General features: G+C 43.6%; 1 protein-coding gene across 2 annotated transcripts in view; it reads right to left on the reverse strand.

Moving 5' to 3' along the window:
* Positions 1-15,233, reverse strand: part of ENPP2 (ectonucleotide pyrophosphatase/phosphodiesterase 2) — a 1,757,842-nt gene that overhangs the window by 932,335 nt on the left and 810,274 nt on the right. The gene's annotated exons all lie outside the window — the stretch shown is intronic.

Below are 15,233 nucleotides of genomic sequence, written 5' to 3' on the forward strand. Positions count from 1 at the left end.
AAGAAAACCAAGGGCCGTGGTGCAGTCTGCAAGGACAGGGCCGTACTGGGCCATCAAATTGTCTCTGGCACTAATGAAAAAGTGGCTCACAAGTTACAAATGGCTATTCATTCATTTTGTGACAATGTTGGAATTGCATCCAAGGTGGAGTTTTTCGATAAAACGTGATGCAAATTCTGCATTTTAGTGAATATTTATTCATAGCCGCATAGTCCAGTAACTCCCCAAACGGTCCCATATTGGCAAAAAAGTGGCCCACACCATAATTTTGTGTTTTTCTTCGGCCATGGGCCTATTGCCCTATAGGCCAGTTCGAGCATGTGCAAGGATGACGAGGTGTGTCAAATGTGGACTACAAGATCCCTGCTCATATTTACATAGGCAACAGATTAAGAACTAGACCAAACTCGCATATAATGTAAAGACGTTGCATATCAACTAATGGGAACAAGCTAAACTTCTCCCGCCAGAATGCACCATGTTGTTGGTTTACAAGTTAGAACTACCTGGAGGTATTGTTCATGGCAAGGAGCTGTTTGACCGCTATTTATTTTCAGTGATAACTCACTAGCACTAACAATGGTCGTGTGTGCCAGTAGAAACAGCTGTGATAACAATATCCCCACGTGCTGATAAAGATGCTGTTCATACTCTACTAAACAGTGTGCATTTCCTGAACATTGACATGGTGAAAGGCAGAGCCGGCCCCTTTAAATGCTCCCAACTCCAATCATCATTTACAAATCACTCACAGTGGCAGCGGGGGAGGCGCGAGGATACGTTACTGGATTATATTTCCTCCACGAGAGCCAGTGTAGGCCACTCAGACAGGAAGTTCATTGTTGGTCCTCTTTGATGTCGGCATCCCCAGCTGGGCTGTTATGTACTCCATCCATCAGCCCAGATATCTCTTCAGCCACACACGTAATGCCAAGACCGTCCTTGATGGCTTTATTTTCTGCGAGACAATCTTATCCGTCTTCTTATCCAGCCCAAACTTCGATAGCTGAAGGCTGGCTAATTCCTGTCAACCGGTTTCAGGAGGTTAATTGTTCCACAGCAAAGGACCTAATGAGATTGATGGCCTAAACACACAGCAGTACTAGTTAAAGGAAAGCCCGAAGTTGCTTGGCTAGATTTGCCCGAACAACTCTTCATTTTGGAATTGCAGGCTGCAATGGAGTGCACGTGCATACACCATTCCGGTGTAGTAACAGAGGGGCGCAGATTGGAGGGTCAAGTAAGTACACATATATGGTGTCCCCTAGCAGAAGTCATCTCGATATTAAGTGACAGGGCAGCCTATTGCCATTAAATTTCCTGACCGGGAACCGGCATTGAACCCACAAGCCCAGGCAGTCATACATGGGGTGGGAACCATCGAGCCTGTGGCATGCGCACAGTCACGCACACCCCCAGCTCTGTCGAATTATTTTTTTAATGTAGAATATAAATTCGGTTTAATTTGTTGTCTTGTGTCACAGTGGAGTTTAGGGTGAGCCTAGCATCAAAATGACTACTTACTAAGAAAAAAAGCAGAAGGTAGGTGTCGGAGGTCCTATTCCCCATAGACCCCTAGCAGGGTCATGGTGTGTGAGCCTCTGGGGCAGCTCAATGGCATGTCAACCTAATTGGCAACGGAGTTGGACAAGCCCCTATAGTGTACGGTAATGAACCATGCAACTTCAGCAGATGCATCGGGAATGGAAACCTTGACACGGAAGGAATTTATCAGTAAGTGAAAGGTCACACAAAGTAATTAGCTTGAGGATGTCTCTAGAGCCGAGGAACGGAACTGGCGAAGTTGAAGGGAGAAAAGAAGGCGGTCCGTAATAAGAGAGTTAGGCGCTCAGACCCACCTTTGGCTGCACATTCGACCCTCTTATAGCGCACTATTATTCGATTCCTACCTGCGTGGTGCGTTAAAATAAAAGGTGAAAGGGGGGGTAGGGGGCAGATTAGATAATGTATATTACATGAAATGTACCCCCTCCAATACCCAGGTAATTACATCACATGCCAAGTGGGCTTTCTTTGCCTACGTACAGCCGTACCTACGTTTTGAGCTCTACGTACCTGAATAGGCTGTGCTTCAATTGGGGGGAGGGAGGGTAGGGAGGGTGTGAGGATGCAGCTAATCACAAATTAACATATGACACACACATTCTAGGTTACTAAATCTAATGCAACCTCTTATATCCTGCTACCCAATGGTGTCTTCCCACTTCTAAGCACTACAATATTAGGAACTGATGGTATTTTAATTTAATCATAATTTATATTTCGACCTTGGAATGATGAAGGGCTGAGGTCCGTCGTATGAAAAGTAGGCTGCACGCATTATCTCTGAGGCGAGCACTTAACTAGCTGAATAATCTCACCTTTGTATATTAGTCATTTAAGACTTTTTGTACAGACAAAACCCAAAGTAAACCGTGAAGATGAAAAGTAAAAAATCACCAATTACACATTTTGCTAAAAATATCGCATATAAAAATCCAGTATTTTGTTAGATAATAAATAAGACTAATATCATTGCCCGTTATAAACATGCCGCATGCTCTCAACACTATCGTTTGTCACTTCCATCTTTCCGTAGGCAAGATAGTATGATCTACGTTTGCGCTCAAGACTGCATATAACGTCTCATGATATCTATTTTGTTATTACCCCAGAGGTCTCGCCCTTCTGGGGAACACTATACTTCCTCCAATAATCCAGTGATTCAGCGAGATTGAATTTGATTTTAATGTACTCGCGCAGAATAGATAAGGTGAGTCGGACTCCCATACGAACCTTGAAATAATTAATTGCTAATAACTTTTGACATGTGTGACGGATTTGGCTGAAAAGTTGGGAGTCAATTAGGGGTGCACAGGCCTTTCCAGAGCACACAGTTTGATAAAGATTAGCTAATAAATAATAAAAAGTTATTAAGACACAAAAAACATCAAAGTTGCGGCCAACTTCCCATTCATTTTCCCATCAACAAAAAAGGTCACTTTTTGCCAGACAACACAGCCCAAATGGCTGGACGGATTTGGACCAGGTCCAAAACAACTTGGGCACAAAGCATTAACTTGAAGCCTTTTAGTAGTTTGGTATTATTCCGTGCAGTAGTTTTAAAAAAAAAAAAATGGACCGGGCATGACGTGCCCCCTTCTCCAAAATAGACGGCTATATCATGGGTAAATTGCCAAAACCGGGAGTTCTTAGAAATGAAACAGCCGCCATCTTCCTTTTTGCTCGATGTTAGATATAGCCAAGGTTATGGGTAAACAAAACGTGACGACAAGCCACAGTTAGTGCTACGACATCCTTAAAACATTGTATGAACACTCTACCTATAAGAAGTTAAAGGCCAAGCTAAACACCTGGGTCTTGGTCACCAAGGGAGGATTTCATGTCTATCACGTCCTGATATCCGATAAGGCTGACCGTAGAGTGTCTCTGCACACCGAGCCTAACCATGGACTCATGTGATACCTAGTTCACATACAGGAAGAAAGTTTTTTGTTATTATGTTGAAGTGTTATCACAGAACTGTAATCAGTCTTGCATGTTTCTTATTGTGATTATAGCAAAAGAATGGTTTGAAATTGTAAGATTGTATTTTTACAAATGCTAATAAAAAGATTTTAAAATAAAATGGGTAAACGAAATGCAGGAAAAAAGGCATTTGCTGGTAAAACATGCACATGCCACCAGTCTAGAGGTGGGGGAGGTAAGAGGGCACCAAGTGAAATTTGGGTGTTGGAGTGGGGTCTAGGGACTGAGTTTGCAACAGAAAGCTTTTCTGTATCCTTAGCTATGGACAGAATAGCCGACATTTAAAAACAATCTGCGTCACGGAATCGGTGTGTGTTGGGCGAATGAGAGAGGGCAGGGGAGGTGAGGTGAGGAGGCCAGCAGTGATGTGGGGAGCAGGCACAGAAGAGGGGTACACTTGTGAGGGCCTGAGGGCAGGAAAGCATTTTTCCCCAGCCATTTTCCGATATTCATTCACGGCTCTAATATGACTACAGACAACCACGGGTATCTGTAGTTCTGTACCCGTGGCTATAGGGGGGAAAAAGCACAACAAAATAGATATTTTACAGCTACAGTGACATGGGGGTGAAAAATCACCTGGCCCTGGCCAGTGACACAATAGCCATCCACATTTCATATCCATGCAGTAACCAGGCCCAAACCTACTTAATTACAAAGTGAAGAAGGGGTTGGCCCCCTCAGTCCATGTTGCCTAATAAATTTGCCCAAGTTACAAGACCACTTAGAGCAACATGGACTGAGGGGGCATGCCTTTTCCTCGCTTTGAAGCGAAGCAGGGTCGGTTCCGGTTATTACATGGATGGATGACAGACCACAGTCTAACACACGGCATCCGCATTGTTTTTTAAACCATGCTACTGTCAGTCCTTGAAAGCTTTGCACTCGCGAGACCATTTTTTTGGTGCCTTTTTGGTGAATTGCATTATGGTATTGGTAGTTTCCCAGTCAAGATCAGGGTGGGGGGGGGCAATGCCACAATTGTACACCATTTGCCTAACATGGTTCTATAGGGATTTAAATATTTGAGTGACACTATGGTATGTGACATTTCAAGTTATCTTTACAAAGCAGAGTATTGTTGAAAGCCTGTCATGGCGCCAGGAGGGGAATAATGAGAGGGCAACTAAGTCATGAATATTTGCCCACAATGTGGCAAGAGAGTTTGCAATCCTGGACACTGGTGCAGTCTTTGCCCCTGATTGTGGCTGCCTTCCAGAGCACAAGTAAAGAACACATATGAGTGGCCAGCATAACTTTTTTTCGGAGGGCGGACGCTCCCCGTCCCAGCCACCGCCATGGGCTTTCTTGTGGAGGGCAAGCTTGCTCAAGTATTTGGCTACCAGGATTTTACTCAGGTTGTTATGATCAGCGCAGACATTTATCCACAAGACCACAAGCACTTGTTTCGTATTGGGATTTTGTTTTCTAGGGAATATTTCATGACCGATTGCTGGGTTCAAAAGGTGAGCAGCTTTTTATACTCTGCCAGTATATTTATTGAAACATTCCTCTTTCAAGGTATTTTTCTGGTGTTCATTACTTTTTCTTAAAGTCCAATGCTATTTTGTCTGGGGAAGGTCAATTGAACTAAATTAGTATATTTCACTTTAAGATATATGTTCACTTACTGTGCGTATTTTCATGGGTGCCAGCTTTTGATTTTCGCTATGGGGGGAAAAAAGTACCTGCGCATATGTTGTTCTTTCAGCCAGTCAGTTTTGACATTTTATGTGCTGCTTAGATATGGTTAGTTGGGGTTGGGTGATGTATCACAACAGTCACCAAGAGACCTGCCATAAAACAAGGGGCTTGTAGCATGTGGCTTAACCAAAGTGTGTGATCCATGGCAAATTATTTAATCTCACTTCTCAAAGACTGCATTTTTTAAATATACATAACAATACCACTGTCAAAACAGGTCAAAATCAGTTTGTGATTGATCGTCTTTGAGCGATGGGTTGCAAGTGTTTTAACATATACAGTGGCTGTGCCCATTGGCCATGGCCAAATGGCAATGCTAGTATGCTAAAGTGAACAGTGGGCACTGCTGCAGGCCATGGCTATTGGTCTGGTAGTGTTTTAAAATATACTGTGGGCACGTTCATAGGCCATGGATAGCGGTCTGAGAGTGTTCTAAAATAAACAGTGGGGACCGCCAAAGGCAGTGCCTGGAATCTATCGAATAACAAATCCCTTAAAATTCAAGGAAAAAACTTTATTTGCAGGGACGTTCAGGTAAGAACTTAATGTAACAAAACCCCTGAATTCAACTAAAGCCATCTTGACTTCGTGCCCCCTATTGCACAGCCTATGACCAGAATGATGACATCACTGGTGAGGCATCACTGATGACATCGCTAATAATCTCATATATGACATCAATGATTATTTAACTAATGGCATCAGACATAAGATCACTCTAGGCATTTGCCCACATTTAGACCACCCTTACGTTTCTACATATGTGATATTAGCATTTTAGAATAGTTCATAACAATGAGTATATTGTTTCAAAAGGATAAACAGCTACACATCTATCATATCGCTACTTTTCCTTTGTAGTACTGTGGTAAGAGATTTCTGAATTATAAATGGTACACTGCTTAGAATGTTCCTGTTTGGGCTAAATATATCTAAGACATGTTCATTATCATATAATCTGTATATACATTTACAAAAAAAAAATAGTAGAAATAGAGACACATGCTGAACCCTAAAATAAACATATTTAAATACTGAATTGTTTTATTGTAAGCAATATGTGTGTGAGAGCTCAATAAGTGTATCCCTCTCTAGGATCGGGGAACAAGGTCGGGCAAAGGAATCAGTAATCTCTGTAAGTAAATCCCACACCATTAACGATGATCAGGGAGTGGCAACCCTGTCAACCCATAACCAAAGTATGAACACGTCTGTGGTAGTCCTGCAATCGGATAATGGGTGGGGGGCTGCTTTACAGGCCATGAACCTTGTGTTAACCACAATGTCAAGATCTTTGTTAGCATGTGAACAGAAATTAAACCTACAGAGCAAATGTATGGAAAATATTATGAAAGGGCAAGTTCTGAATGAGGTGGCCTTAGCTAAAATTTGGGATATCTCGGTTGCAGCAAGGGAACTGAAACCCCAAATGAACACTGTAGCTGCTCAAACAAATACTTACTGAGAATAATGCAGGAGAGACTCTTGTTAGAAATGTGACCCCAAAAACAAATGTGGTTGAATCAGTGATTCTGTATTTTGACGATGTTATATATGAATCCTTGAGAGGGGGTGGGGGTCAGTTGGCTCAGGGGGAAGATAGCCTAAAAATTCTGCAACCCTCCCCAGAGGAAATCCCGGGGGAACATTCTAAAGCTAAAATGCCTGATGTAGTTGTAGTCCTTGACAAACAAAAAAGCAAGCAAGGAAAACAGACCCCAAAAATTGCTCCAAAAAAAGAAATTACCAAAGAATCAATAGACCCCTAAAACGATAGGAAAATCGTCGGTCAAACACTTCTTTAAGGTAATTTCAGTTCCTAAACGTACCACCATAGCTGCATCGGAGGCCATTAAACAAAAATATCTAGCCCGAGCACTTGATCGAAGAAATGAGACTCTAAACTTTCGCCCCCTTCAAGGCTTGGACTATCCTCCCTTAGATGATCTAGTGGGGGAGTTAGCAATGTCAGAGAATGCTTCAGAGGAAAAGTTGGCTACTCGGGGAAACTAATTTGGGAAATTCCCCACCTAAACCGACGTTGGAGTCGGAGGCTAGGGATTCTGCGGCCGATGCACATTGTGCAGTGATCAGGAAAGCGGCAGATGAGTACATGGCGAAAGCATCCCATACTACTCTATTGCCACCTGATAAGCCGAGTGTCTCATGCGTGCTCAAAAAGGACGATAATGGGAAAAGTAGACCCATTTCACTGAGTCTTGAAAAAGTAACTCGGGTAAGAACTCTCCCTAGTGTCCCCGTCAAGACCGTAGAAGAGTATCCCCCTCAAGGATGTCGCCTGGCTGACCATCTTCAAGTCAACCAGGTCCAGAAAGATAAAATTGGGGATCTATCGCAAATAACTGGTCCGATCATTGCTCTGAGAGTGCTCTTAAGCAATTACAGGGCCCTCACTCACGCATAGATGAGACGCCCCCGCAGGCTAGGGGAAATCAGATGAAGAGTACCCAACTTAAACCCCCCATGAGAAATCTCTCCACATCACTCCCCCTGATGCTATTATGCAGAAGTCCACCAAGCACTCAGTATGATCTTAATAGGCGGGCGGTGATGGCAATCTTCTCCGAGATCCCACAGCTCCAGGATGTAGTTTCTTCGGACTTGTCATTAGTGGAATTCCCTGTCCAAACTAATCTGAATTCAGTAATCATGTGGTTCAAATCCAGAGTAGTGCAAAATGTAGCCTGGCACGCCAAGGAGGAGCTGTTTTCATTTGGGTTTTGTGCTTGAGCCGCTATCTGATGCAATACATGATGGCCTCCTCCAAGGCTCGAGGACTAAGGCTTCTGGACAGAACTAGAGTGAGGGAGGGGGGCGGGATAAGTGGTTGTCAATGGTAAGCTGGAACACCACGGGTTTTTCCCATCTTATAAACAACGATCAGAATGAGCTGGGGAAATATGATATTGTATTCCTACAGGAGACATGGCTTACAGATGTCCCAATATGGGGTGATCATGAACTACATCTAAATCCCGCGGTGAAACCTGAAACTGGCCGTCCGATGTCAGGCCTTGTGATAGCCGTGAAAATGGGCAGAGGCTTAAATTCTGAGCTGTGGGCCATGACTAATAGCTATATGATGTTGGTTAAACTAACAGCGGGTACAGAGGTTTATGCTCTAGTTAATATTTACTGGAACCCTATTGCCATGTCGGATGACTCTTTCTTTAAAGACCTAAATAATATCCTAGACCTTGTGGTTTCGGAACCAAAGATAAGAGGAATTGTACTGGCGGGCAACCTAAATTTAAATTGCCTGAGTATGGGGGGAAGCAAAAATAAAAATAGATGGACAAGATGGGAGTCTCTTGTAAAAGGCAGAGGTCTGGTAATGCTCAATGGAGCCTTTCGAACTGATATCCCCCCGGTCCCGACTTGGCAAAAAGGTGACATCAATTCAGTCCTTGATTACATCTATGTAAGTGTGGATCTCTGGCCGGCTGTAATGAACTTCTGTGTGATAAAAACAGAGGACAGCGATCATAATAAATTGGAAACCCAATGGAGGTGGGAACCGCTAATGGGTTCAAAAGTGGTTAAGTACACAGATTCAATCTCTACAGTGTATGCGGGTGGAAAAAAACTATGATGGTCGGAGAATGATGTAAGCATTCTCGACCGTCTATTAGAAAAAGGCCATCCTGATTACACCGTGTTGATAAAGAACGATATGAAGGAACAACCAGACCTAATGCAAGTGCCCTGAAAACAAGGTAATAAAACGAAGAAACCATCACTACACCTCCATGTCTTTAATAAAGAGGTAAAAGAAATGAAAGCGAGACTCCACTCCGATCTTAAGAGCAGCCCTCACGGCACCTCTCCTGATCAGGAAGTCTCTGGCCACCAGATTAAAAACAGGGTACAGAAATTGGGTCACATGACAACGAGCAGTCCTCTATCAGGAGGATGGGGCCAGTATGCTGAAAACCTTAGCGAGTAAGAATATAGCGAAAATGTGGTCGTCTATAAATCATACAACCTTAGGCTCCCAGATAAGCTTACAGGTGAATGTTGTCTACTCAGAAATGGACTGATCACTTTTCCCACCTTTATGCCTGCCCCTCTCCAACGGGCGTTGGTGAAGCTATTAGGCCCTTGGCGCCCTTTCACCTCACATTTGAAGTGGAAGACATCAGCTACCTGATTGTTACTGCCTTCAATTCAAAAGCCTGTGGTTCGGATTGTCTGTCAAACTTTGATGTGAAAAAATTCCCCAAAGTATGGGCAATGGTTCTTTAGGGCTATAAATGTATCCCAGAGTCTGCCAACATCATGGACGCAAGCTATCACTATCCCCATTTACAAAAAGGGGGACAGACTGGAACCAAGCAGTTATAGGCCGATCTCGCTGCTTGATGTGCCTGGAAAACTGTATTGTCGTATAATTCTGAAAGAATTACAAGCCTAGGTGAAGTCCAAAAAACTCGCTGATCCATTACAATCTGGCTTTTTAAAGGGCTTAGGAACAATCCCCAACATAATGATACTCAAGCTGATCCAGGCACAGCAGCTAGAGAGATCTCAACCCCTATACATGGGCTTTATAGATTTCAAAGCTGCCTTTTGATTCTGTTGATCGGGATTTGCTTTTTAAGAAACTAAAAGAGTATGAGTGTCCTACCTCCCTATTGTCCCTGATCATTCTGTTCCATTCTAAAACATCGATGCGGGTGAGCATTAGTTTAGATGGGAAGCTGTCCCCGGAAATTGAAACATTTTGTGGCTTGAAACAGGGCTGTGTGAGCTGGCCAGGTTCTTGTTTAATTTCTTTATATTAGATCTTGGGCATAAACTTGCAGATTGTAATGGTGATCCACCTAGGTTTGGGGCACAGCAGATCCCGTATCTGCTATACGCAGATGACCTTGTACTATTGTCACAGACTCCGCAAGGTCTCCAGCGGTTGCTTGTAAGGCTAGAGGAATATGCCGGCGAAAACAGATGATTTATTAATGTTAGTAAATCACAAGTAATTCTTGTGCTACCAAGTTGGGAAGCAGGAAGTTTTCTTCTCTGTATTCATGGTCGATATAAGACATCAACTTGGATAAGGTGTCTGAGTATAAATATTTGACGATTGAAATCTGAAACGGGCTGCCTAAGGGAGACATGGGTGTAATGGTTCAGAGTAAATAACTCCAATTGTCCTCACAATTCAGAATAATCATTAAAAAATTTGGCACATTTTCACTGAAACCTATAGTAGACTTTTATACAATGAAAGTCATCCCGATTTTGTTGTATGGGGTCGAGTAATGGTTAGACAAAGTCGGCCCATGGGAGGTTTTAGAGGCTAAGTATTGGAAGGTGATCCTAGGCCTACCTAAAGCAATTCCAATCGCAATGTTGCGCTACGAATTGGGGCTAGTGTCTCTGTATGCACAGGCAAGGTGGAGACAGTGTGCCCTTCTACGTAAGTGCCTGTTGGGTATAAACAGGGGGCCAATTTGTTACGCTCACCTGGATTCCACAGGGGCGTCGAAAAGAAGCTGGACTACTGCGGTCTCCACCAGTGTGACTCGTAGCGAAGTGATGATCGACTGCATTTGCCCATTCAGTTTCGTCTGCCTGGCCACCAAGAATATTTTCCTAAAAGCAGTAAAGGGGATTAGCCACCTGTGGTAGAGAGGTTACACTAACACTATTTTCCCTGAAAACTTCCAGTATTCCCCTTCATAAAGTCTCACCTTATTGTTTGGAAGGATGAACTCTCCATCCTGCGTGGAGTGCAGGGGCGCGTAGAAGTTGTTACTTCACAGATTCAAAGGTATTTGGCAGAGTTCCAGACAACAATGACTCCGAGGTAAGTAGTGTGTAAACCGAATGTATAGTTCTTTTAGAGTTCAAATGTCTGTTAATTCACTCTTGCTCCTTTCATACCTTTTCCCTTACAGCGTGACCCAAGGAGTGAGTTCGCCTCGATGGATGAAGGTAGCGCTTAGGTAAGAGTCAGTTAGTACCAAGCACTGTCTAGCAAGTAATATTGTTCCAAATGTAATTAACCAATAGTTAGGTGCGGCGCCTTGCTGAAAATGTCTAACGTAGGATGGTGACCAGTGCTGCCTCGAGCGGTAAAATTCTGAGTAAGTATCTTGCGGTAAGTAAAAGAACGTCTTTGGTGGACCCCCGCTCACCTTTTGTTTGTTCTTGTCTTTTCAGATGCTGATGTTTCGGGCGGCGCTTCAACGGTGTTGCGCCGGGTCGTGGAGATGCTCCGAAGACAGGTGAGTATGGCGCGGCGCGGTGCTGCAGCTGGCAATGCGATGTGGTTTATTTTAATGTCTTTTTCCTTTATCCACGGGTGCGGCTGCTCCAGGAAAAGATGATGACCAAATGAAAATCTCCTTGTTCTAACCTTCTCTTCTTCTTTCCTTTTCTCTAGGATCGGCTCTGGACACAAGAAGGGTGTGGCTGTAGACTGGATGCTGGACTGCAGACACAGTGAACGTTACGCTGCTAAGATGCAGAATAACGGAAAGCGTGTGCTGCTCTTCGGGCGTGCTTTAAATAGCATCAAAAAAGTAGTTCCCAGGCAAGAAGTTCCAGTACCACACCCAAGCAGCAAAATAGTTCCTAAAGGAAAGTAGTCCCCTCATGGCCTGTACATGAGTTCTTTGCAGGATGACCTGCATAGTTTAAAGTTGGCAATATGAGCCTGGCGCCTACGGCACCAGGACTGAACCCATATAGCACCTAGGCAGGGTTTTGGGAATTCCTGTGTCTTCTTGGGTGCCTGTTCCCTGGACAGATGGACCTGTTCCAGATGTCTGGGGGCAGGCATTGTGATAGCATTCCCCCCCCACCTGCCCCCCCCCACCCAAGGCCCCTCCTAAGGCTGTTCTCCTCACTGGTCCCGGTTTGTCTGGGAAATTCTGGTGGAACCTTTTCACCAATCAAGGTGCATGAATATTGTCACTTGGCTCCCATGACCTTTCTTGTGGACCATAATCTTTCCAGTCAACCAAATAAAATCTTGATTTGACTATTTTTGAGTCCAAAATATTCTTTACTTCAAATTCTGGTTCCCCGTCTATTAGGTTGGGGTTAGGTGGTTTAGTTATCCTTTTCCCTGGATGTACTGGCTTTAGAAGTGAAACATGAAAGACTGGGTGAATTTGCATATTTGACGGTAACTCCAATTTGACAGCCACGGGATTAATAATGGCTTTAACAGTGTAAGGTCCCAAATACTTGGGGTTAAAGGTTCGAGTCCCCTTTAAAGGTATGTGTCTTGAAGCCAGCCAAACTTGGTCTCCTATCTGATATTTCAGAGCTTCGCTTCTATGTTGATCTGTGGTTTTCTGGTATCTCTCTTTAGCCTGTTTCAAATGTTCAGTTGCCTTTTTAAAAGCTTGTGTAATAGTGGCGTGTAGATGGTTCACGGCGGGTATCTATAAGTGTTGGGGCGAATCGAGTTCAGAGGCTCGAGGATGTCGCCCATATATAGTATAAAATGGGCTTTGTCCTGTTCCTGAGTGCAATGACTTGTTGTATACATATTCGGATATCCACAAAATTTCTTTCCAATTGCCTTCGGTTTGGTGTAACATGCACCGTAGGTATTGCTCTAGTGTCTGATTGGTCCTCTGTTTGACCATCGGTTTGAGGATGGTGGCTGGTTGATAGTCTAATGTCGATTTGGGCCAATTGACCGCATTTCCTCCAAAACTGAGAAATTAACTGACTTCCCCGGTCAGAAACCAATACGGAGGTGAATCCATTTATTCGGACGATATGTTCTAGAAATTCCTTGGCCAAGGTCGAGGCTGAAGGTAGACCCTTTACTGGAATGAAATGAGCCATTTTGGAAAAAAGATCCACTATAACTAGGATGGTGTTATACCCATTACATGGGGGAAGGTCAGTAATAAAGTCAAGGGATAAGGTATGCCAAGGCGTAGGCGGAATGTCCAAAGGTTGTAATAGGCCTGCTGGTTTCCTTTTCTGGGTCTTATTTTGGGCGCAAATACCGCATGACAGTACAAATGACTTAATGTCTTTCCGCCAAGTAGGCCACCGGAATTGTCTTTTGATCTTGGCCTTGGTTTTAGCGATCACAGGATGCCCTTCTATCAAAGACTCATGGTACTTGGAGATAACATGTTCTTGTAATTCTGTATTTGGTAGGTAAATACGTCCTTGATAGTATGGTAGGTGATCGGTGACTGAATAATCTTTGCCTTTGTTCAACCAGCTTTGTAAGGCTGCAGGGTCGAAAAGCTGTTGAATCTTTTTATGGATGTCGTCCAGAGTCTGTAGAGTGGTTATACCAAGAATTCTTCTCTCCGAAATTATGGGTACTGGTTCTGGATTTGAATATGCTTCTCCCATTCCAATACGAGATAAGGCATCTGCTTTGCCATTTCGACAACCTGGTTGGTGAGTAATCACAAAATCATATTCCGCAAAGAATAAGGCCCATCTAAGTTGGCGTGACGATTGAGCGTTGGCTGTCTTTAAATATTGTAAGTTCCTGTGATCCGTGATTATTGTGATGGTGTGTCGAGCTCTGAGAAGATAATGCCGCCAGGCTTTGAACGCCGACTTGATGGCCAGTAGTTCCTTGTCGGTAACTGCATAGTTTAACTCTGGTGCTGAAAATCTCCGTGACCAGAACGCCACTGGGTGAAGTTGACCAGTCTCGGGATCCTTTTGGGAAAGGACAGCTCCCATGGCTAAGCTGGATGCATCAGTTTCAACCACGTACGGAAGTTCTGGACGTGGGTGCTTTAAAACAGGAGCTGAAGTAAATTTCTGTTTTAGGTCTTGGAATGCTTTTTCAGCTTCTTCTGTCCACTGGAAGCTGTGGGATGTTTTTATCCACGCATCCAAGCCCTACCTCAAAACTGTGCAGTACTGACATGGAAAACATCATGATGGCCAGAGCTTCCCAGAAAATGCACAGGGAAATGCATGAAGAATAGGCTGCCACTCATTTTTGCCGATGTTATGGGCACAGAAGGACACTGCCTAAAACCACCATTGGACTACCCACACAGTAGTCTGAAACCATTGGGAGTGGCAATGCTGATTGCCAAAAGCAAACCCATAACTGTTGGGAATTCATTTTCTTAAATCCCAAAAAGGGGTGCAGTACCAGTACTCACCACTATCCAAAAGCCGGCGTTTTAAAACAACACCAGATTTTACTTTTTGTATAAAACTGAATAAATGAACCCAAAGCAGGCCAAAGAAAGACTTACTGAGAGGTGGATCCAATGTAAAGTTAGATTCTGAAGTGACTTGAAGGTTTATAACAAGACTGGCTGAGCTGTGGATTTCAGCAGTTTAAGTAAATTTGGACTGAAAGACACTAAAAATCTAAATGTTTAAAAGAAATGAGTGACCTACTTTTGAATGTCACATAGGCTGCAATTGTTTAAATGTCATAGTTTTAAACTTAGAATCAGCATTCTAGCTGCATATGTAAAAATGTTTAGTTTTATTTGAATGCAGAAAACTGGGGAACAGAAATGACATGTAGCTAAAAACTGGCTTAAAGAGATTCCAATTTTGCCTGGCAACTACCCCCCATCAGGAGTGAAACTTGAGTCACAGCTGTGTTCCCAGGCCTATCTGCCTTTTGCTGGCCACACTAAGGATATGCCATCTCTCTGATAATTGAATTAAGGGGAGCCCCCACAGAATACAGGAGCTCTGAACAAAGCCCTGTCCTGACTCAGGCAAATGTTTTATTGGCGGGAGTCGTAAATGGAGCTTCCTCCTGGAAGGACAGGGGAGGGGCACTGCCTGTGAGAGCAAGCTGGCTTGGCAGAACTGGAAAAACCAGAAATTCAACCTTGTGCTGGGGGGAAACCACACCCCTTTGGGGCCAGAACCTAACTTTAAAAAGATGGATCATTCATAGAGCGGTCTTGTGAAAATTTTATAAATGATACCATAATTCTTGTGATTTTTCTGCCCACATTTTAAGACGTGTTAGTACCCGGTGG

Source organism: Ambystoma mexicanum, chromosome 5q (assembly GCF_040938575.1).
Source record: "Ambystoma mexicanum isolate Mex_15411 chromosome 5q, UKY_AmexF1_1, whole genome shotgun sequence".
Taxonomy (NCBI): Eukaryota; Metazoa; Chordata; class Amphibia; order Caudata; family Ambystomatidae; genus Ambystoma; species Ambystoma mexicanum.